Source organism: Sarcophilus harrisii, chromosome 1 (genome assembly GCF_902635505.1).
Source record: "Sarcophilus harrisii chromosome 1, mSarHar1.11, whole genome shotgun sequence".
Classification (NCBI taxonomy): domain Eukaryota; kingdom Metazoa; phylum Chordata; class Mammalia; order Dasyuromorphia; family Dasyuridae; genus Sarcophilus; species Sarcophilus harrisii.
In genome coordinates, this window is record NC_045426.1 from 408253610 (window position 1) to 408272519 (window position 18910).

The window sequence follows — 18910 nt, forward strand, 5'->3', positions numbered from 1 at the left end:
TCAAGATAATGGCCATAATGAGACAATATGCGAAAATCTATAGGATGAAGCCAAAGCAGGTCTTTGGAAAAAATTTTTTCTCTAAATAGCTACATAAATAAAATAGAGAATGAGATCAATGAATTAAGTGTGCAAATAAAAACCCTATTAACCCCCCATTTAAATATATCTTTCTTCTAAGTAGCAGGGAAGGCAAGACAAAAATATATTATTACTACTGAAATCTTGGCCATTTTGTGTCATCCACTAGTAACATCTTTCTTGTTGATTCCCTTTTTCATATATATAATGTCATCTATACTGTAAAAATCTACTATCAATTTCATTAAATATTTTCTTGTGCTGGCATTGACAACAAATATGAAAAGGTTTTACCAAAGGTAGTTATTGATTAGCTCAATGCAGAAAACTAGTATTGAATTCCTACTTTGTATAAAAGTAAATAAACATTTATATAATTCATCAGGCACTGTGTTAAGTGTTTTGCAAGTATCTCATTTGATATGACAATATTATGAAGCAGGTGTTGTTTTTAATCTACATTTTCACTTGAAGAAATTGAGTCAAACACTAAGTGATCACACAGGGATTAAGTGTTTGATGCTGGATTTGAACTCAGGTTGTTCTGACTCCAGGTCCAGTGCTTTATTCACCATGACATCTCTATATATTTCATCTATATCTACATTGTATCTATCTATCTATCTATCTATCCATCTATAAATGCTATATCTCTATATCTCTAGTTATATAGATATAGATGGGGATATATATCTCTAGATAGAGATAGGTAGATCGCTATAGATGTTTGTGTCTATATTTATGAAACTTCTCTTTCTATGTATGTGTCTGTGTGTGTATACACATACACACATACATATATATATTTCTGTCTTCAAAAACTTGCAATTTTATCAATGAGATAAGAAACGTACAGAGATTGCTATAATATAATCTGGAATGAAATAAAATATGCAATATAGATATACTAAAGGAGAATACAGGGATGAGACTAGATCACTTCTGAGTTTTCATTATGATCTTTTGAACCAAATGAACACAAAATCACTATAGTAAGATACTGTGCTCTGTATAACTTTCATTCAATTGTGTGACTATCATAATGTTTTTTCCTGTAGAAAATTATCCTGTAGGAAAAAAAAAAAGATCTTCCATTCTCATATTTTAACTGTGTATCAATCCAAACATGCAGATTATTCTCATAAAAGTTTTATACAAATGGATAGAATGAAAAACTATTAAGGATTTCTCCAAAAACAACAAAAATTGTGCTTTTCTCATTCCAGCAAATACAGAAAGTAAGGGGAATTTTTCAGGGATGGCATAGAAGAAACACTATATTTCTACCAAAGAAAACTGAATATTCCTATTAATTATAATATAAATGAGTCTCACAAAAGGAGATATGAAGAGCCTCTTCACTGTCCAGATTATTAGGAAGAGGATATATTTCTTTTTTTTTTTTTAAATGGAAGACTTTAAGTTGAAATCAAAAAAAAGAAAAGTGATATTAAGAGGGGGAAGGAATCAGTACCAGTGAAAAGAGGTTTGAAGGTTTAATGTAATCTAAAAAGAAAGTGAAATCCTAGAATCAGAGAAGAAAAGTATAGTGAAGAATAATAAAAATAGACATTTAAGAGACAATGTTATTTTAGTCTTACACAGAAAAACTCGATGAGAAGACTAAATAGATTATGGATTTAAGAAACACATCACAAACATGATATGCAAATATGAAATAGCAGTAATAGGAGACTTTGATTGCTATACATATGTTTTCCATTTTAAAATCTCTTTCTTCTACATAGCAGGGAAGACAAAATAAAATATATTATTACTGCTGAACACTTAGCCATTTTATGTCATCCACTTGTAATACCTTTCTTGTTGATTCCCTTCTCCATCTATAATAGCATCTATGTTGTAAAAACCTAATATCAGATTCATTTAAATTTTTCTTATGCTGGTATTGGCTACCAATATGATATGATTTTACCAAAGGTAAATATGGATATTTTCTCCTCTCTTTTCACCCATCTTCTCCCCTCCCCATCTTTCTTTCTTTTTCTTTCTTCCTAACAAAATATAAAGAAAACAATAAAAATCTAATTTTTCCCCAGGTTTTCTCAGAATTTTATTAATATCAGACACTTAAAAGGGCACATAGGAGAAGGAAAGCAGCTCTATCAGAGATAGTTTGATTTCATCTCCAGTCAGGAGGAAGAGAGGTAGAATGAGGACAACAGGAAAGCAGGAGTATAAGGATGCAGACATTGAATTCTACAGACAAGTTATGTCTGAAGTTGGTAATGGAATTTCTTTGTGATGTCATTGCTTTGGAGTTCCCATAGTGTTTGGATATAAATGTTGGGAAGAAAAGAGTGGTGGAGATGGAGGGATAATGGTGGGGTTTCATGTGGGGTAGAGAAGTGGGGATATTCCCATTAAGCCTGGATTTGGGATAATATTCATAGGTCCATGGATTCTGAGTATAGGATTTTGGGATGTTAGAGGTCTCTTGTGGAGTATGACCTTGTGTGATGTTAGAAAATATCTATTTTTCATCTTATGGTTAGCAAAAAGGAAGATATGAGTGGTGAAGTAGCAATGATGAAAGTCTGATATCTAATGGGTGGGGCAGAGTGGAAGAAGGATGTGGGTAGCAGGAGTCAGGGAAAGGATAATGATGCAACTTAATACAATAACTAATACTTTGGGGAAAGAAAATTTAATAACATTTTTAAAAGGATTTTAATAAAATTTGGCATAAAATTTTACAGAGAAAGTTATTCCAGAAAGTATAGGAATTTCTCCAGAATAAGAAGTGCAAAGGCACAAACAGAAAACAAACAAACATCAATTTCTGGTAAAACTGTGTTTTTTTTTTTTTAAAGAATACTTAAGTATCACAAGTAACTTGTTGCTCATTTTAGATTTATTTTTCCAAAGGCATGTACAGAAAACAAAAGCAAGAGTGCCTGTTTGAGAATGAATAAGAAAGAAGCATGGGACCACTCAAAACAATCTCAGAGTTCTGAAAGCCAGAATTCCAGAATCTCTGCATAAGCCAAGGACATTAGGGAGTTCTCAAATTAATGAAAAAGAATATGTTCTTGTGTAGGTATGCATCTATGTGTATGGTGTGTGTGTGTGTGTGTGTGTGTGTGTGTATAATGTGTGTGTGTTTAAGTAGATATGAATGGATAGATATGAAAATTATCTATCTATACACAAACATAATTAGTTATATATACATGCACACAGAAACATAGAAGAAAAATAAAGAACAAAAGAAGCATAAAATTGTGCTTAGGCTCATCTATGGTTTATAGATTTCACTGAGAAGGTCAATCTCCTTAACTCTTTTAAAACACAAAATGTATAGGTGCCTTTCATTTTTATATTGTCAAAATATCTTCCAGTATTTCTCCTCATCTCCTCTCCTAAAAAGCCATCTCATATAACAAGCAATACTTTTAAGAAAAATGATAAAGGAAAAGGGGGAAACGATTTAAAAAATCAACAAAACTGGGAGTGCAGTGTCATCACAAAGATCTCTGTCTGACTAATAAATGGAATTAGTCTGAGAGAAAGAGGCTTGCAATGATGGAAAGTTTATTCTTTATGGAATGAGAATTCTGGGGGTATGCTGGGAGAAAGGTTAGACTAGGTTGGCTTGGTGTCAGATGGAAAGGGATTGGGATGAGAGAACATGAAGAGGGCAGGGTAATTTTTTTGTTAAATTGTCTAACTAATAATGCAGAGTTGAGAAGAAAAAACAGGAGATGTCATCAGGTAATAGTGGAAGGGAGGGGGAAGGAAAGAGAGATAGACAGAGAGACATAGACAAAGGCAGAGATGGAGAGTACCTTTATTCACTTGGGAATATGATAATTCTGCTCTGGTCATTAAAGGATATTTTTGAGAGAAACCAGAATAAATCAAAGAAACCAAATGAATCATTTAAATGTAAAAACAAATAAGTAGATAGAGAAAAAAATGATCCTTTATTATGTGATTACATCTCAGCATCAGCAAAGCAGATTCAAATCTCATTTTCCTTCTAAACCTCTTCCAAGTAGACTCAAATCCCTAATCCCTAACCAAAAAGGTCACAGACAGTTATGTTAGACTTCACCTCCATGAAGGTCTGGATATTAATAAAAAGCATAGCTGGAGCTGAAGTTTATGTCTAGATAGGTCCAGTCTTTCTCTAAGTATTACACAATGGAAGCCTTCTGTCAGCTGACTCTTCCAACTTCCTCTTCTTCATACACAGATCAGGCAGAGCTTTTTTTTTTTTTTTTTGCTTTGTTACTGTTTCTACAATTTTCACTTGACAGGTTCTTCACTTTCAATTACTTGTATCAAAGCTTCCTTGTATTCAGTGCCTTATCTTTCACTTAAGCTATATCAACACTACTTTCTCCCCACAAAATTAACAAACCCTATTTATTTATTTGTTCAAACACTTATATGATTTCTCTCTAAAATTTTTCCCCATTGTCTTAAAATATTTGTGATGTTTAAATTGATATTGAATCTTTTTTTTTTTGATATTGAGTCTTAAAACATAAAAGCAAATGGAACAAAGAGGTAACTAAGCTTTTCACAGAATACAGCACTATATTTCATGTTATTCAAAATGTTTCTTATTAAAGTTTTCTTTTCCAGTTTTTAAATCAAGCCAATAAAAATTAATCAAGTTTCTAATTATCTTTTTGCCATTGTATCATTGTGTTGACTACACAAAGATAACAATACTCCCTGTTGTCAAGGAAGTTATAATCTGGTGAAAGATGGGGATATTATGTAAATAACAACATAGAAACAAGATATAATCAGCATAAATTAGAGATAATATCAGAGGGAACACACCAGAATTAACTGGGATTAACAAAGGCTTCTTTCAAAAGTTAGAATTTCAGCTGCATCTTGAAAATGCCAGAACATAGATAAAAGAAGGGAAAACATTCCAGACATAGGAGACAGACTAGAGATAGGAAACATCTTGTGTAAGGAGGAGCAAGGAAGCCAGAATCGTTGATTGTACACACTTAAGTGGAGGAGAATAAAGTATCAGAGCAATGGTTCCAAAAAAAAAATAAAAAAAAGTCACTAAATCATAAATATGGATTTTTGTGGGCTGCCTATTGAATTAGAAAATCATATACTAATAGTATCCATGTACTGTTTTATTTTGTTTTCCAATTATATTGTAATTTGGTTCAGGTTGTGCTCAGGAGTCTTGAGACAAGTGAATGACTTGTAAGAAGGGTTCATGTAATGTAGAAATTTAAAAGGCAAACAGAATTTTATGTTTGATCCTGAAGGCAAAAGGGAGCCATATATATGTATGTCAGGTTCACATCAACAATAGGGTAGTTTAAAAGAAAGATTGGCAGAGTTCAGATAAAAATAGCAAACATTTTACAAATGAGATGCAGAGGAAAAACAAACACACATTTCTCTCTCATTCCTTAATTTCATCATTTTTAAAAAAGACTTTTCCTTTTATATTCAACTCATACCTATGTCCTGTCTATATATACTCCTTCTAACTGCCACAATAATGAGAAAGATCTAATGAGTTACAAATAATGTAAATAGATAAATCCTGTGCAGTTTATTATGATATCAATTTTTCTGATTACATTTTTATGTTTCTGAAGAGTCCTATGTTTGAAAATCAACTCTTCCATTAAGCTCTGGTCTTTTCATCACAAATACTTGACAATTCTGTGTTTCATCTTTTTCTTTGAAGGATTATACTCCGTTTTGCTGAATAGATGATTCTTGGTTGCTCTCTAGAATAACATAATCCAAACACTCACGTCATTGAATGTAGAAGCTATTGTTATCATATATGTGGCTACATTTCACTTGAATTGTTTTTTTCCTGGATGCTTGAAATAATTTCTGCTTGTCTTGGTAGTTCTGAAATTTGGCCATAATATTCCTGAGAATTTTCATTTTGGATCTCTTTTAGGAGGTAATTGGCAGACTCTTTCAATTTCTATTTTACTCTTGTTCTAGAATATCAGGATAGTTTTAGTTAATAACTTCTTGGAAGGTGATGTCCAGGCTCATGACTTTCAGGTAGACCAATAATTTTAAAATGTCTCTCCTGGATCTATTTTCTAGGTCAGTTATTTTTCCAATGAGATATTTCACATTTCTTCTTATTTTTGCATTTTGTGGTTTTGCTTTATTGTATCTTGATTTCTCACAAAGTCATTAGCTGCCATTTGCTCAATTCTGATTTTCAAGGAATTATTTTCCTCAGTGAACTTTTTTACCTTCTTTCTCAAAGGGCTAAATTTCCTTTTTAAGGTATTCTTCTCCTAATTAGATTTTTTAATTTTGTTTTGTACCACACACAGTACTCTTTTTAATTTTCCCTCAATCTCTCTTACCTGATTTTCAAAATCTCTTTTGAGCTCTTCCTAGACCTGAGTCCAATTCTTATTTATTTATTTTTTGGGGGTAGGCTTTGAATGTACGAGCCTTGACTTTTTTATCATCTGAGTGTGTGTTTTGATTTGCCTTGTCACCAAAGTAACTTTCAATGGTCAGGAAAATTTTCTGTTGTCTGCTCATTTCACTAGCCATTACTGTGCTTTTAACTCAATTGAAGTAGGGCTCTGTTTCCTGGATGGAAAGTGCACTGTACTAAGCTTCAGAGATTCTGTGCAGCTGTTTTCAAAGATGCTTCTAGGGGCCTGACTACAAGCTCTCTTTTCTGCCCTGGAACTGTTAGTGATGTGCATTATCCAGTATAGCTTTAAAATCTAGTCTGCTAAAGCAACAAAATCCTGCTTTGCTAATGCAGGTGTCAGGGTTGGGGCTGGAGGTGTGCAGGCATGGCCTGCACTGGGATTGTATCAGACCCTTATGTCACTGCCACAGATCCTCTGACATGAACTTCTAAGTCCTGGTGTCTGCAGGCCAAGAAGTCTAGAAGTCTCCAATGAAAGAGGTTTCTTGGCAGCTAGATAATATGTATGAGTTAATATGTTAATGAAGGATACAGTTAAGACAATTTAGTTTAACATCCTTTGATTCTGTTACAGCTTCAAATGAAGGTAGATGATTACATGGAATCAAAAATTTTTGTGGTTTGCTTGTTTTGAGTCTATTCCAGGAGTTGTTTGGGGAGCCAATATTCCATCATTTAATGGTCACCCTTTCTAGTCCCTCAAGTTAACTATGCTGATCCTCAAACAGCAGAAATCAGTCTGGACTCCTATTGTGAAAAAAAAAATACCAGAAGTTACAAATCGAGAGTTTACAATCCAGTCTCACAGTTTTCAAAAAGAATGTTTTCCTCTACCATGACAGAAAGTCATATTAGATTAGGTAAAGTAATATTTTGAATGCCTAGTTAAATGATCAGTTGGTATTTCCTATTAGTATTTGCATATATTTGGGACAAGTAACATTCAAGAGAACCAAATCAATAGATTACACCTCTTAAAGTGTTTTGCTAATAATTCATTGTGGAAAATAGATCATAACAAAGCCACAAATATTCTGCATTACTTTCTGAGAAAATTCATAAGCTAAATCAGGTTTTATATGTTTTGTTTGGAAAAAAAAATACTCATTTTTTCATGTGTAAGGCTTGTTGGTTATTTTATCCAATTAATTTTCTTCTTCTATTTGGAAATAATACCCTTATTTTCAACTTTGTGTTGAATTTATTATAAAATGTAAACAAGGTCCACATCAAACATCCCAAGTCTCCATATTGCCATCTATACATAGATAATATTTTATATTATAATAATCTGGGTAAGTGCTAAGAAAGATAAAAAAGAAAGAAAATTTGCTGCAAACCTGGAAACTTCTAATTTTACAATACTAAAAATGATTTTCTTCTTCCTTCTCATTATTACTACTATTATTAACAATACTAATGCAACAACATTATTATGAATTCTGTGATAATAGCTATTATCTAATTAGTATCATATTATTAGTTATTAGAAAAAATAATAGTTTAAAGTGTTTGAAACTGGAAATAAAAAAAGCAAAATAACAAATCGAAAAATTTTTAACTATATTTTAAAGGTTTTTTTGGAATACATTTTTTTGGAAAAAAAAAATTTCAAAAAACTTTAATTTCAGGGGTAAAAATAAATTAAACCCATTCTTCTTGTTTAAAATAGTATTGAATAGTTTAATTAAGAAGGAAAGAAAATTTTCCTGGGAAAAAAAAAATAAAAATGGAATTCTTCCTTCAATTTCATTATTAACTACACAAATATTTGAACTTCCCATTTAGCCCATAATAGATTTTTTAAATTAAACAAATTGGAAGTTTTTGGCATTAAACGAGGCCAAGAAAATTCTTGGAATAAATTTTTTTTATTAGGTAACCCCTTTCGGAAAAACACATTCAAAAAAATGATCATAAATATAATTATTCTCTTGTTTCTTTGTAATAAGGGAGGAACTTTAAAAAATTAGAAAATTATTGCCTTTTCCTTCTTTTTATAAAATTTATTTTTTTATTTTATTTTATTTTTGTTTTCTTTTTTTTTATTTAATAGCCTTTTTTTCAGGTAAACTGGAATTTACTTTCCAATTGAAACCTTTGCAATTTTTCATCTTCCCCCACCCCCCCTGATGGAGGATGACCATAAGGAAATATATTAAAATTAAATTTTTAAAAATTCATGCCCGTTTTTTGTTGTAAAAAGTAACTTAAAATTGGGAAAATTAGTTTGAAGGTCTGGGTTTAAAAAATTTAAATTTTAAATTAATTAATTTTTTTGTTTCCCTTTCTTTTTTAATAGCTTTCAGTTAATTACTGCTCCATTAAAATGATTTGGTTATCTTCTAGATGGCCGGTATTTGGAATGTATATATATTTGTTTTAAATATAATGACCCTGGTTGCTTTTACCCAAAGATCACGGAAAAGTCTTAGCCTTTTGAAAATCCGTTGGTCATTTCTAAGAACAGTAATTTTTTCATTCCCAATTTTTCCAGCCATTCTCCATGAATTTTGTTTAATTTTGTTCTGAGGGGTCCACAAAATTCTGCACAAACGGTTTTTTTTATAATCTCTTTGGGATTAACCCAGGAAACAGTTGGAAAAGGGCCAAGTTTGAAATTTTTTAATTTCCAAAACTATTCCAAAATTTATATTTTCACAACCCCCAAAAATGCATCAATGTCCCCAGTTTTCCCGATCCCTCCAACAAATCTCTTTTTTTCCGTCATCTTACCTCTGATAGGTGTGTATGGAATTTAATCTAATTTGCACCCCAAAAATGACTTGGAGCATCTTTTCATAGACTGAAAAGTTTCAATTTTATCTGAAATTGGTTTTATATCCGACCATTTTCAATTGGAAAATTGTTTTTTAAAATTAGGTTAATTTCATAATTTTTGGAAAACCTTTACAACCTTTACTTAAAAAATATTTTCCCGTTATTGTTCCCTTTAATCTTTCTGCATTGTTTTGTTTGTAAAAAACCATTTGAAATAAATTTTCAACAAATATCCAGTTTGTTTGGTCAAAGACCTTCCTTAATCCTGAGAGGAAACTATCCTGTGTTCCTCCAATTTATTAATAATTTTTTTTATGCCTAGGTCTGAACCCATTTTGACCTTTATCTTTGAAGGGCTTAATATGGATCAATGCCTAGTTTCTGCCATATTTTTCCAAGTTTAATTTTTATCAAAGAAGTTCTTATCCCAAAAGTTGGGATCTTTTGGTTTTCGACAGTTTGTATATTTGTTGACTGTTTTACCCCTTGAACCTAATCTATTCCATATTAATAATCTATTCCTTAGCCTACCAAAAGTTTTAAACTTGCCCATAATATAATTTTGTCTGTACAGGCCACTTTCATTTTGATTTTTTTTTCATTAATTCCCGAAATTTTGACCTTTTTTTTCCTATGAACTTTGTTTTATTTTTCTAGGTTTTAAAATAGGTTTTGGGGTTATTGGTTAGGTTAAATAAATAGATTAGTTTAGGTAATATTGTCATCTTTTTATTATATTTGTTCGCCTTCCAAGGCATTTAATATTTTTCCTATTGGTTAGTGACTTAATTTTGGTGAAAAGTGGTCTGTAATTTTTCATAAAGTTTCTGATTTTCCTTGGGATAGATTTAAATTTTTATATTACTTGTTACTTTAAATGGAATTTTTTGTAACTTTGTTGGATTTTGTTAGTGAATAAAGAATGTGTGACTTATGGGGTTTTTTTATAACCAAACTTTGTAAAGTTGTGGATTATTTCCTAATTTTTAGCAGAATTTGGGGTTCTCTAATAACTATGTCAGGCAAAGAGTGATAATTTGGTTTCCTCATTTACTTATTCCTTTTCTTTTCTCAGCTCTTATTTATAGCTAGGTTTCTAATCAATATTAAAATAACTAGTGGGCAACCTTGTTTCCCCAGATCTTATTGGGAATGGTTGGTTTGTCTCCATTACTTATGATGCTTACTGATGGTTTTAAATAGATGCTGCTGATTTTATTTTAAAAGTCCAACCTATAATCCGGAAATAGGAATGGATGTTGGATTTATCAGATGCTTTTCTGCATCTAGAGATGATCATATGGTTTTTTGTTAATTTGGCATTAACCCTGGTTAATTGATAGTTTTTAATATTGAACCAGCCCTGATTCCTGGTATACATCCTACTTGATCAAGTATTATCTTGGAAGATTTTCAGTCTTTTGGGTTTTATCTTATTTAAGATTTTACATAATATTCATTAGGAGATTGGTCTAAATTTTCTTTCTGTTTTCGCCTACCTGGTTTAGATATCAGTACCATGTCGTTTAAAGGGAATTTGGTAGGACTCCTTCATTCCCTATTTTTATCAAAATTAATATTGGGGAATTTTTTTTAAATGTTTGGTAAAATTCACATGTAAACCATCTGGTCCTGGGGATTTGTTCTTAGGGAGTTGCTTAATTGCCTGTTCTATTTCTTTTTTGAAATGGGACTATTAAGCAATTTACCTCCTCGTTAGTCAAGTCTAATTTTTGGAGGTAGTCATCCATTTCACTTAGGTTATCAAATTTATTTAAAGTTGACAAAAACCCTTTATTTTTTAATTTCTTCATTGGTGAAAGTTCTCCTTTTCATTTTAAGACACTAATTTCTTTTTCCTCCTTTTTCTAATTAGATTTACCAAAGGTTTCATTTTATTGGCTTTTTTCAAAACCAACTCTTAGTTTTTTTAAATTTTTAATAGTTTTTTACTTTCTTTTTTAATTTCTCCCTTTTTAATTTTTAGAATTTCCAATTTAGTATTTATTGGGGTTTTTAATTTGTCTTTTTTTTAGTTTGTTTGGTTTTCCCCAATTCATTAATCTTTCTTCTTGTTTTATTAAGTGCCTCTAAGGATATAAAAATTTTATTACTGCTTTTGCATCCCACAATTTTGTATGATTCCATATTGTATTATCTTGAGTGAAATTATTAATTTATCTATAATTTGTTCTTCACCCAATCATTCTTAAGATGAGATTGTTTAGTTTCCAATTTCTTTTTGGTCTATTTCCCAACTTTTGTTGAATGAGTTTTTTGCATCTGACTGAAAAGAAGAATTATTTCTGCTTTCTTGCATTTAATTTTGAGGTCTTTATGTCCCAATATATGGTCAATTTTGAATAGGTTCAGAACTGTGAGAAGAAAGTTTTTCCTTTCTTCCATTCAATTTTCTCCAAAGATCCAAATCCTAATTTTTCTAATATTCTATTTACCTTTAATTTCTTTCTTATTAGTTTTGTGGTTTGATTTGTCTAATTCGAGAGCAAGGTTAATTCCTACTATTACAGTTTTGTTGTCTATTTCTTCTTCAACCTCTTAACCCCTTTGGAAGTTGGATGCCTACCATTATATTTTTAAATTTGTTTCTTTTGTTTTTATGCCCTGGGATGGTTTCCTTCCACCCTTTTCTTTTCCAATTCCCCCCTTTTTGATTCCTTGGGCTTTTTCCCAGCCACCTTTCTCTTTGTTCTCCCTTTTAAATTGTTTCTTTTAAAAATATTTGGGTTCTGACTTTTATCCAGTCTTATCTCCCCCTCTTCATGGGGGAATTATCCCATTCCATTTACGGTTAGAATTACTTCATTTCCACCATCCCCAAAACCCCAGAGGCTTTTATTTATTCTTCCACCCCAACCTCTTTTCCCTTTTAAACTTATTTCCCCTCTTTTTCCATACTTTATCCCCTTTAATCCCTCCCTCCCCCTTTTGAGTCTTTTCCCCTTCCTTCCCTTATTAGTCTTTTTCTTTTTCCCTTTTTCCTCTCCACCGTTTTTTATTGAGGCAAGAAGAATTTTCTAAAAACAAATGTCAATTATTTTTTTTTTTAGCAATCCGATAGAGTAAATTCACAATGTTCCTCCCCTCTCTAAATTCTCTCAGATATGATAAGTTTCCTTTCTTTGTGGGATGTGGTTTCCTCTTTTTATCCCTTCTTCCCACCTTATTCTGCCATCACCCCTTTTCCATATCTACTTCCCTTTTTTTGTTATATAGTACAATCAAATTATACGTATTCTTTTTGTATATCCACAAAATAAATTTCAAGAGTTATTTTTACCTTTTCTGATCTCTTGAGTTCTATGGTTGGAATCAAATTTTTTGTGTAGTTCTGTTTTTTTCTTCAGAAACAAATGGAATTCATTTGTTTCATTAAAATTCCATCTTCTTCCTGGAAGAAAATGCTCAGCTTAGCTGGGTGGTTTATTCTTGGCTGATCCCAAATTCTTTTTGCCTTTCTGAATATCATATTCCAGGCCCTTCTTTCCTTTAATGTAAGGAAGCCAATTTGGGTATCCTTATTGTGACCTCGGTATTTTAAATGGTTTTTTTGGCTGCTTTAAAATTTTTTTCCTTAATCTGATAGTTCTGAAATTTTCCACAATATTCTTGGGTTTTATTTTGGTTTCTTTCAGAAGGTGTTCGATGAATTCTTTCAATGCCTATTTTACCTTCTGATTTATTACATCTGGGCATTTTTGATGATTTCTTGTAAAATAGTATCGGCTTTTTTTTTTCATCATAGTTTTCAGAAAAGTCCAATAATCCTCAGATTATCTCTTCTAGATCATTTTCCAAGTCTGTCGTTTTGAAGTAGATAATTCATTTTTTTCCAGTTTGTCAATTTTTGGTTTTGCTTGACTGATTTTCGTCTCAATGAATCATTAGTTTCTATTTGTTCAGTTCTAATTCTTTAAAAATTATTTTCTTCATTAGCTTTTTTTACTTCTTTCTGTATATGTCCAATTGAGTTTTTTAAATGTTTGTTTTGGTCTTGGAATTTTTTTTTTCCTTTTTTTTTTTATGAATTATTTCTTTTTCCAATTCACGGATCCACTTTTTGAGTGTTCTTTGTTTTCCAATTGATCCTATTTTAGTGAATTCTTTTTTTCCAATTCCAAATTTACCTTCCGGTTTTTACTTTTTTCCAACTTATTTCAGGAAGTTGTTGCCTCTTTTTGGCTTTCTTTCCTTTCCCCATTTATCTTCTAACTCTTTAGACTTTTAAGGTTTTTCAGAAAGGATCATTAAAGGAACAGTCTGATGATTTTGGTTTAGGTTCTTGGGGATCCTTTTCGCATAGGTTCGAGTCTTTCTTTTTAAGTTTCCTTTACCCAGGAAGGGGGTTCTGTTTTTGCGAGGGGAAAGTTAAACGTTTTGGCCTGGGTGGGTTTGTGAACCCTTCCCCAAGGAAGGGTTGAAAGTTCAAACGGAAGGGCGGAGGGGTTTGTGGCCCCTGGAGGAATTAAAGAAAGTGACCGCCCCAGGCCACCACAGGGCATACCGGAGACCCAGACCAAAGGGAAAACCCAAGCCCGAACTCTGCCCCCAGGTGTCTCGCCCAATGCAAATCGGGCCCTGAAAAGCTTATGGCCCGTCAGCTCCCCACTGGCAGATTGAGGCTAACCGGCTGTGTCCTCCTGCCGTGCAGGATCAAACTCCCCAAGTAAAAGCCCTGCTGCGGGGGGACCGGTTGTGCGAGATCGTTTTCACTTTTGGGTTTGAGGCCTCGAACCAATTTCCCTGTCTGGCTGATCTCTCCCTGGCCCCGGAACCAACCTTTTTGGCGAGACGAGATTTTCTTGGCCAGTGAGTTGTTCTCTTCTTATCTTTACGAATTGTAGCAGTCAAGACTATTTTTGAGGCTCGTATAATATTGATAAAGAGGGTAAAGAAGAGTTTAGAAATGGGGGTCTTCTCCGCCATCTTGGTCCCCCAAAAATTTATTATAAATTGCTACTATTGATGATGATGATGATATAATAGGAAGAATTTAGATAGTGCTTTAAAGTTTGGAAAGAATTGTACAAATATTATATTAGTTTATCCTAACAAAAACTGTGACTGATAAGTCTTAATTTTACTTCTATTTTACAGATAAGGAAACAGTGGAAAGATGTTAAGTGACATGATAAAGTGACAAAGTTAATAGATATACAAAGCCACACTTAAACTCAGATCTTCCTGGCTTTAGACTCAATGCCCTATGCAATGCTGTAAATAGTTGACTTAAAATATTCTTTAAAATGAAATTGATTTGATACAAAATATTATTAGTTATTTTCCGTGGTCATTTTAACCCTTTTTTTCCCTTCAAAATACAACTTTTTTTGGCAGTTTGATTGGTATGGCATTGAAAAAGTAGACCAATTTAGCAGAATCATTTTTATTATATTAGCTCAGCCTATCCATGAGCAATTGATATTTCTCCAATTATTTATTGCTGACTTTTTTGTGTGAGAAATATTTTGTAATCTTGGGTTTGTCTTCAAAATTAGATGCCCCATAGTATTTTATATTGTCTAAAATAATTTTAAGTAGAATTTCTCTTTCTATCACTTGCTGATAGGCTTTGTCAGTAATATACAGAAATGCTGATATTTGTATGGGTTTATTTTTTATCCTGTAACTTTGTTAGAGCTGTTAATTGTATCCAGTAGATTTTTGGATGATTTTATAGAATTCTCTAAGTATATCATCATATCATCTTCAAAGAGTGATACTTTTATTTCCTCATTGTCTGTTCTAATTCCTTTAATTTATTTTTCTTTTCTTATGGTAAAGCCAACATTTCCAGTACAATGTTAAATAATAGTGGTGATAATGGGATTCTTGTTTAACCCCTGATCTTACTGGGAATGCATCCAGTTTCTTGCTCCATTACAAGCATTGTTTAATGCTTGCTATAGGTTTTAGATACATACTGCTTATTATTTTAAGAAAAGTTTCCTTTATCCTATGCTGACTTATGTTTCTAATAGGGGTGCTGTATTTTGTCCAAAGCTTTTTCTGCATCTACTGAGATTATCATATAATTTCTTTTGGTTTTGTTATTGATATGATCAATTATGTTAATAGTTTTTGTGATATTGAACCAGCCCTGCCTTCCTAGAATAAATCCCACTAATTCATAATGTATTATCCTGATGGAAAGTTATGTTATATATATATATATATATATATATATATATATATATACACATAGATGTAGATATAGATATATCTATTTGCTAATGTTTTATTTAAATTTTTTGCATCTATATTCAATATGGAATTTGATCTATAATTTTCTTTCTCTGTTTTGGTTCTTCCTGGTTTAAGAATCAGTGCCTTATTTGTACCATAGAAGGAATTTGGTAGTACGTCTTCTTTATATATTTTTCTAAATAGTTTACATAGTATTGGAATTAGTTGTTCTTTTAATGTTTAGGAGAATTCACTTGTGAATCCTTCTGGCCCTGAAAATTTTTTCTTAGGGAGTTCATTAATGATTTGTTCAAATTCTTTTCTAAAATGGGACTATTTAAGTAATTTATTTCCTCTTCTTTTAACCTAAGCAATTTATATTTTTGTACATATTCATATATTTTGTTTAGATTGTCAAACTTGCTGCCATGCAGTTGGTTAAAATAGCTTCTAATTATTTCTTTATTTTTTTTCATTGATGTTAAATTCACCCTTTACATTTTAAATGCTGATGATTTTTTTTTCTTCTTTTTTTCTGATCAAATTAACCAAAGAGTTTTCTATTTTGTTGGTTTTTTCATAAAACCAATTCTCGTTTTTATTAATTAGTTTAATAAATTTCTTTTCTATTTTATTATTCTTTCCTTTGGGTTTCAGAATTTTTAATTTGGTATTTAATTGGGAGTTTTTAAATTGTTCTTTTTATACTGTTTTAGTTGCATGCCTAATTCATTGATCCCCTCTTTCTATATTTTATTTATGTAGCTATTTGGAGATATAAAATTTCCCTTAAGAAATGCTTTTGCTGCATCTCAAAGATTGAGGTATGTTGTCTCATTATTGTCATTCTCTTAGATGAAATTATGGATTATTTCTATGCTTTTTTGCTTATTCTTTAGAATTACCTTATTTAATTTCCAATTATTTCTAGTGTATCTTTCCCTGACTTTTTATTTAATATAATTTTTATTGCATTGTAATCTGAAAAGAAAGCATTTGCTATTTCTGCGTTTGATTCTTAGATTTTTATGCTTGAATACACGGTCAATTTTTGTGTAGGTGCTATGTACTGCAGAGAAAAAGCTATTCTTTTTCAGTCTCTATTCAATTTTCTCCAGGTCTATCATATCTAGGTTTTCTAACCTCCCTAGTTTCTTTCTTGGTTTTTTTTTTTTTTTTTTTTTTTTTTTTTTTTTTTTTTTTTTTTTTTTTTTTTTTTTTTTTTTTTTTTTTTGTGTGTGTGTGTGTGTGTGTGTGTGTTTAAATTTTTCTGATTCTAAGAGGGGAAAGTTGAGGTCCCCCACTAGAATAGTTTTACTATCTATTTCTTCCAGTAACTGCTTTAAAATCTCTGGGAATTTGGCTGTTTTACTTCTTGGTGCATACACATTTAGTATCCTTATTACTTCCTTGTTATACATTACCTTTTATCAAGAAGTACTTTCCTTCTTTATTTCTTTTAATAAGATCTATTTTTACATTTGCTTTATCTGAGGTTTGAATTGCTATCCCCCGTCCCTTTTTGTTTGTTTGTTTGTTTGTTTTTTGTTTTACTACAGGTGAAGCCTAATAAATTCTGGTTTGGACCTTTACCTTTTCTCTGTATGTCTCTCTATGTCAAAATTTTATTTTATTTATTTATTTTTGCTGAGGCAATTGGGGTTAAATGATTTGCTCAAAATCATACATCTAGGAAATATTAAGTGTCTCAGGCCATATTTGAACTCACGTTCAGTTATTTGAACTCAGGTTCTCCTGACTTCAAGGCTAGTATTCTATCCACTGTGCTACCTGGTTGCACCTAGTCAAATGTGTTTCTTGTAAACAGTATATTGTAGGATTCTGGTTTTTTATCCATTCTGCTATTCCTTTCTGTTTTATGGGAGAGTTCACCCCATTCACATTACTAGCTCTGTTTTTCTTTCAATCCTATTTTCTTCTCTGTATTATCTGGTGTTTCTCTTTCTACCCTGTTCTTAGTACTGATTTTTTGTACTCATCCCACTCATTACCTTATCTCCTGTCACCCTGCCCCTTCTCTTATTTTTTAAATCCACCCTCCCCAGTACCTTAAGTTCTATCATCTCTTCCTCCCATTTACCTTTTTTCTAGTGTTTCTGCCCTCCCTTCTATCCTGTCTTTCCTTTTTCTTTTTTTTTTCTCATCCTACTTCTTTATAGGTTTAGATAAATTTCTATACCCAACTAAATGATTGTTATTCTTTCTTAGAACCAAAACTGATCACATCAAGCTTCATATAATGCTCATCCCACTTTGTTATTTCCCTAGATTATAGTAAATCTTCTGCACCTCTTCATGTGAAGAAATTGTCCCATTACATTCCCCCTTTCTTCTTTTTCTAGTACAGACTGTTTCCCACCCCTTACTACCATTTTCTTTAAAGGCATCACACACTCATTCTATGTGACATCCCCCTCTGTCTGACAGAGTGATTGATACAGTTTTCAAGAGTTACAGATATTATTTTCCCATATAGATATGTAATCAGTTTAATTTTTGGATAATGTATATATTTCCCCTGTTTACTTTTCTATGCTTCTCTTGAATTCTATGTAGATTAAGTTTTCAGTTTAATTTTTTTTCAATAAAAATAATTGAAAGTCTTTTACTTCTTTGAAGCTTCATGTCTTCCCCTCAGAGATGATGCTAAATATCACTGGGTAGTTAATTCTTGGTTATAACCTTTGCCTTCCAGAATATGGCATTCCAGGCCCTCTAATGCTTTATTTTAGATGCTACCAGATTCAAATTAATCCTGACTGTTGTTCCTTGAAATTTCAATTGTTTAGTCTAGCAGCTTGTAGTATTTTTTTCCTTGTGGTTGTAGTTAATGGAGTTTCAAGCAACAATGTTCCTTGAGGTTTGCCTTGTGAGATCTGTTCCTGAAGGAGATTGCTGGATTTTTTCAACCAGTATTTCTCCCTCTGTTTCTAAAATATAAGTGTAGTTTTCATTAATGAAAACTCTCTAGTAAATGCTATTCAGGTTCTTTTTTTAAGTCAGGGCCTTCAGGTAGATCACTAATTTTTAAATTGTCTCTTTTGGATCTATTTTTTCAGGTTAGCTTTTTTTCCAATGAATTATTTCCCTTTTTCTTCTATTTTTTCATTCTTTTTAATTTGTTTGACTGATTCTTGTTGTCTCATACAGTCATCAGCTTCCATTTTCCCTGTTGTAGTTTTTACTGCGTGATTTTCTTCAGTTAACTTTTATATCTCTTTTTCCATTTGGTTAATTCTACTTTTGAAGGTGTTTTCTTCAGACATTTTTTTTTCCTTCCTTTTCCAAGCTGTTGACTCAATCATGTATACCTCTCATTTCCTTTCTCCCTTTTTCTTCTATCTTATTTTCCTTTTAAAGTCTTGAAACCTTTTTGGGTTT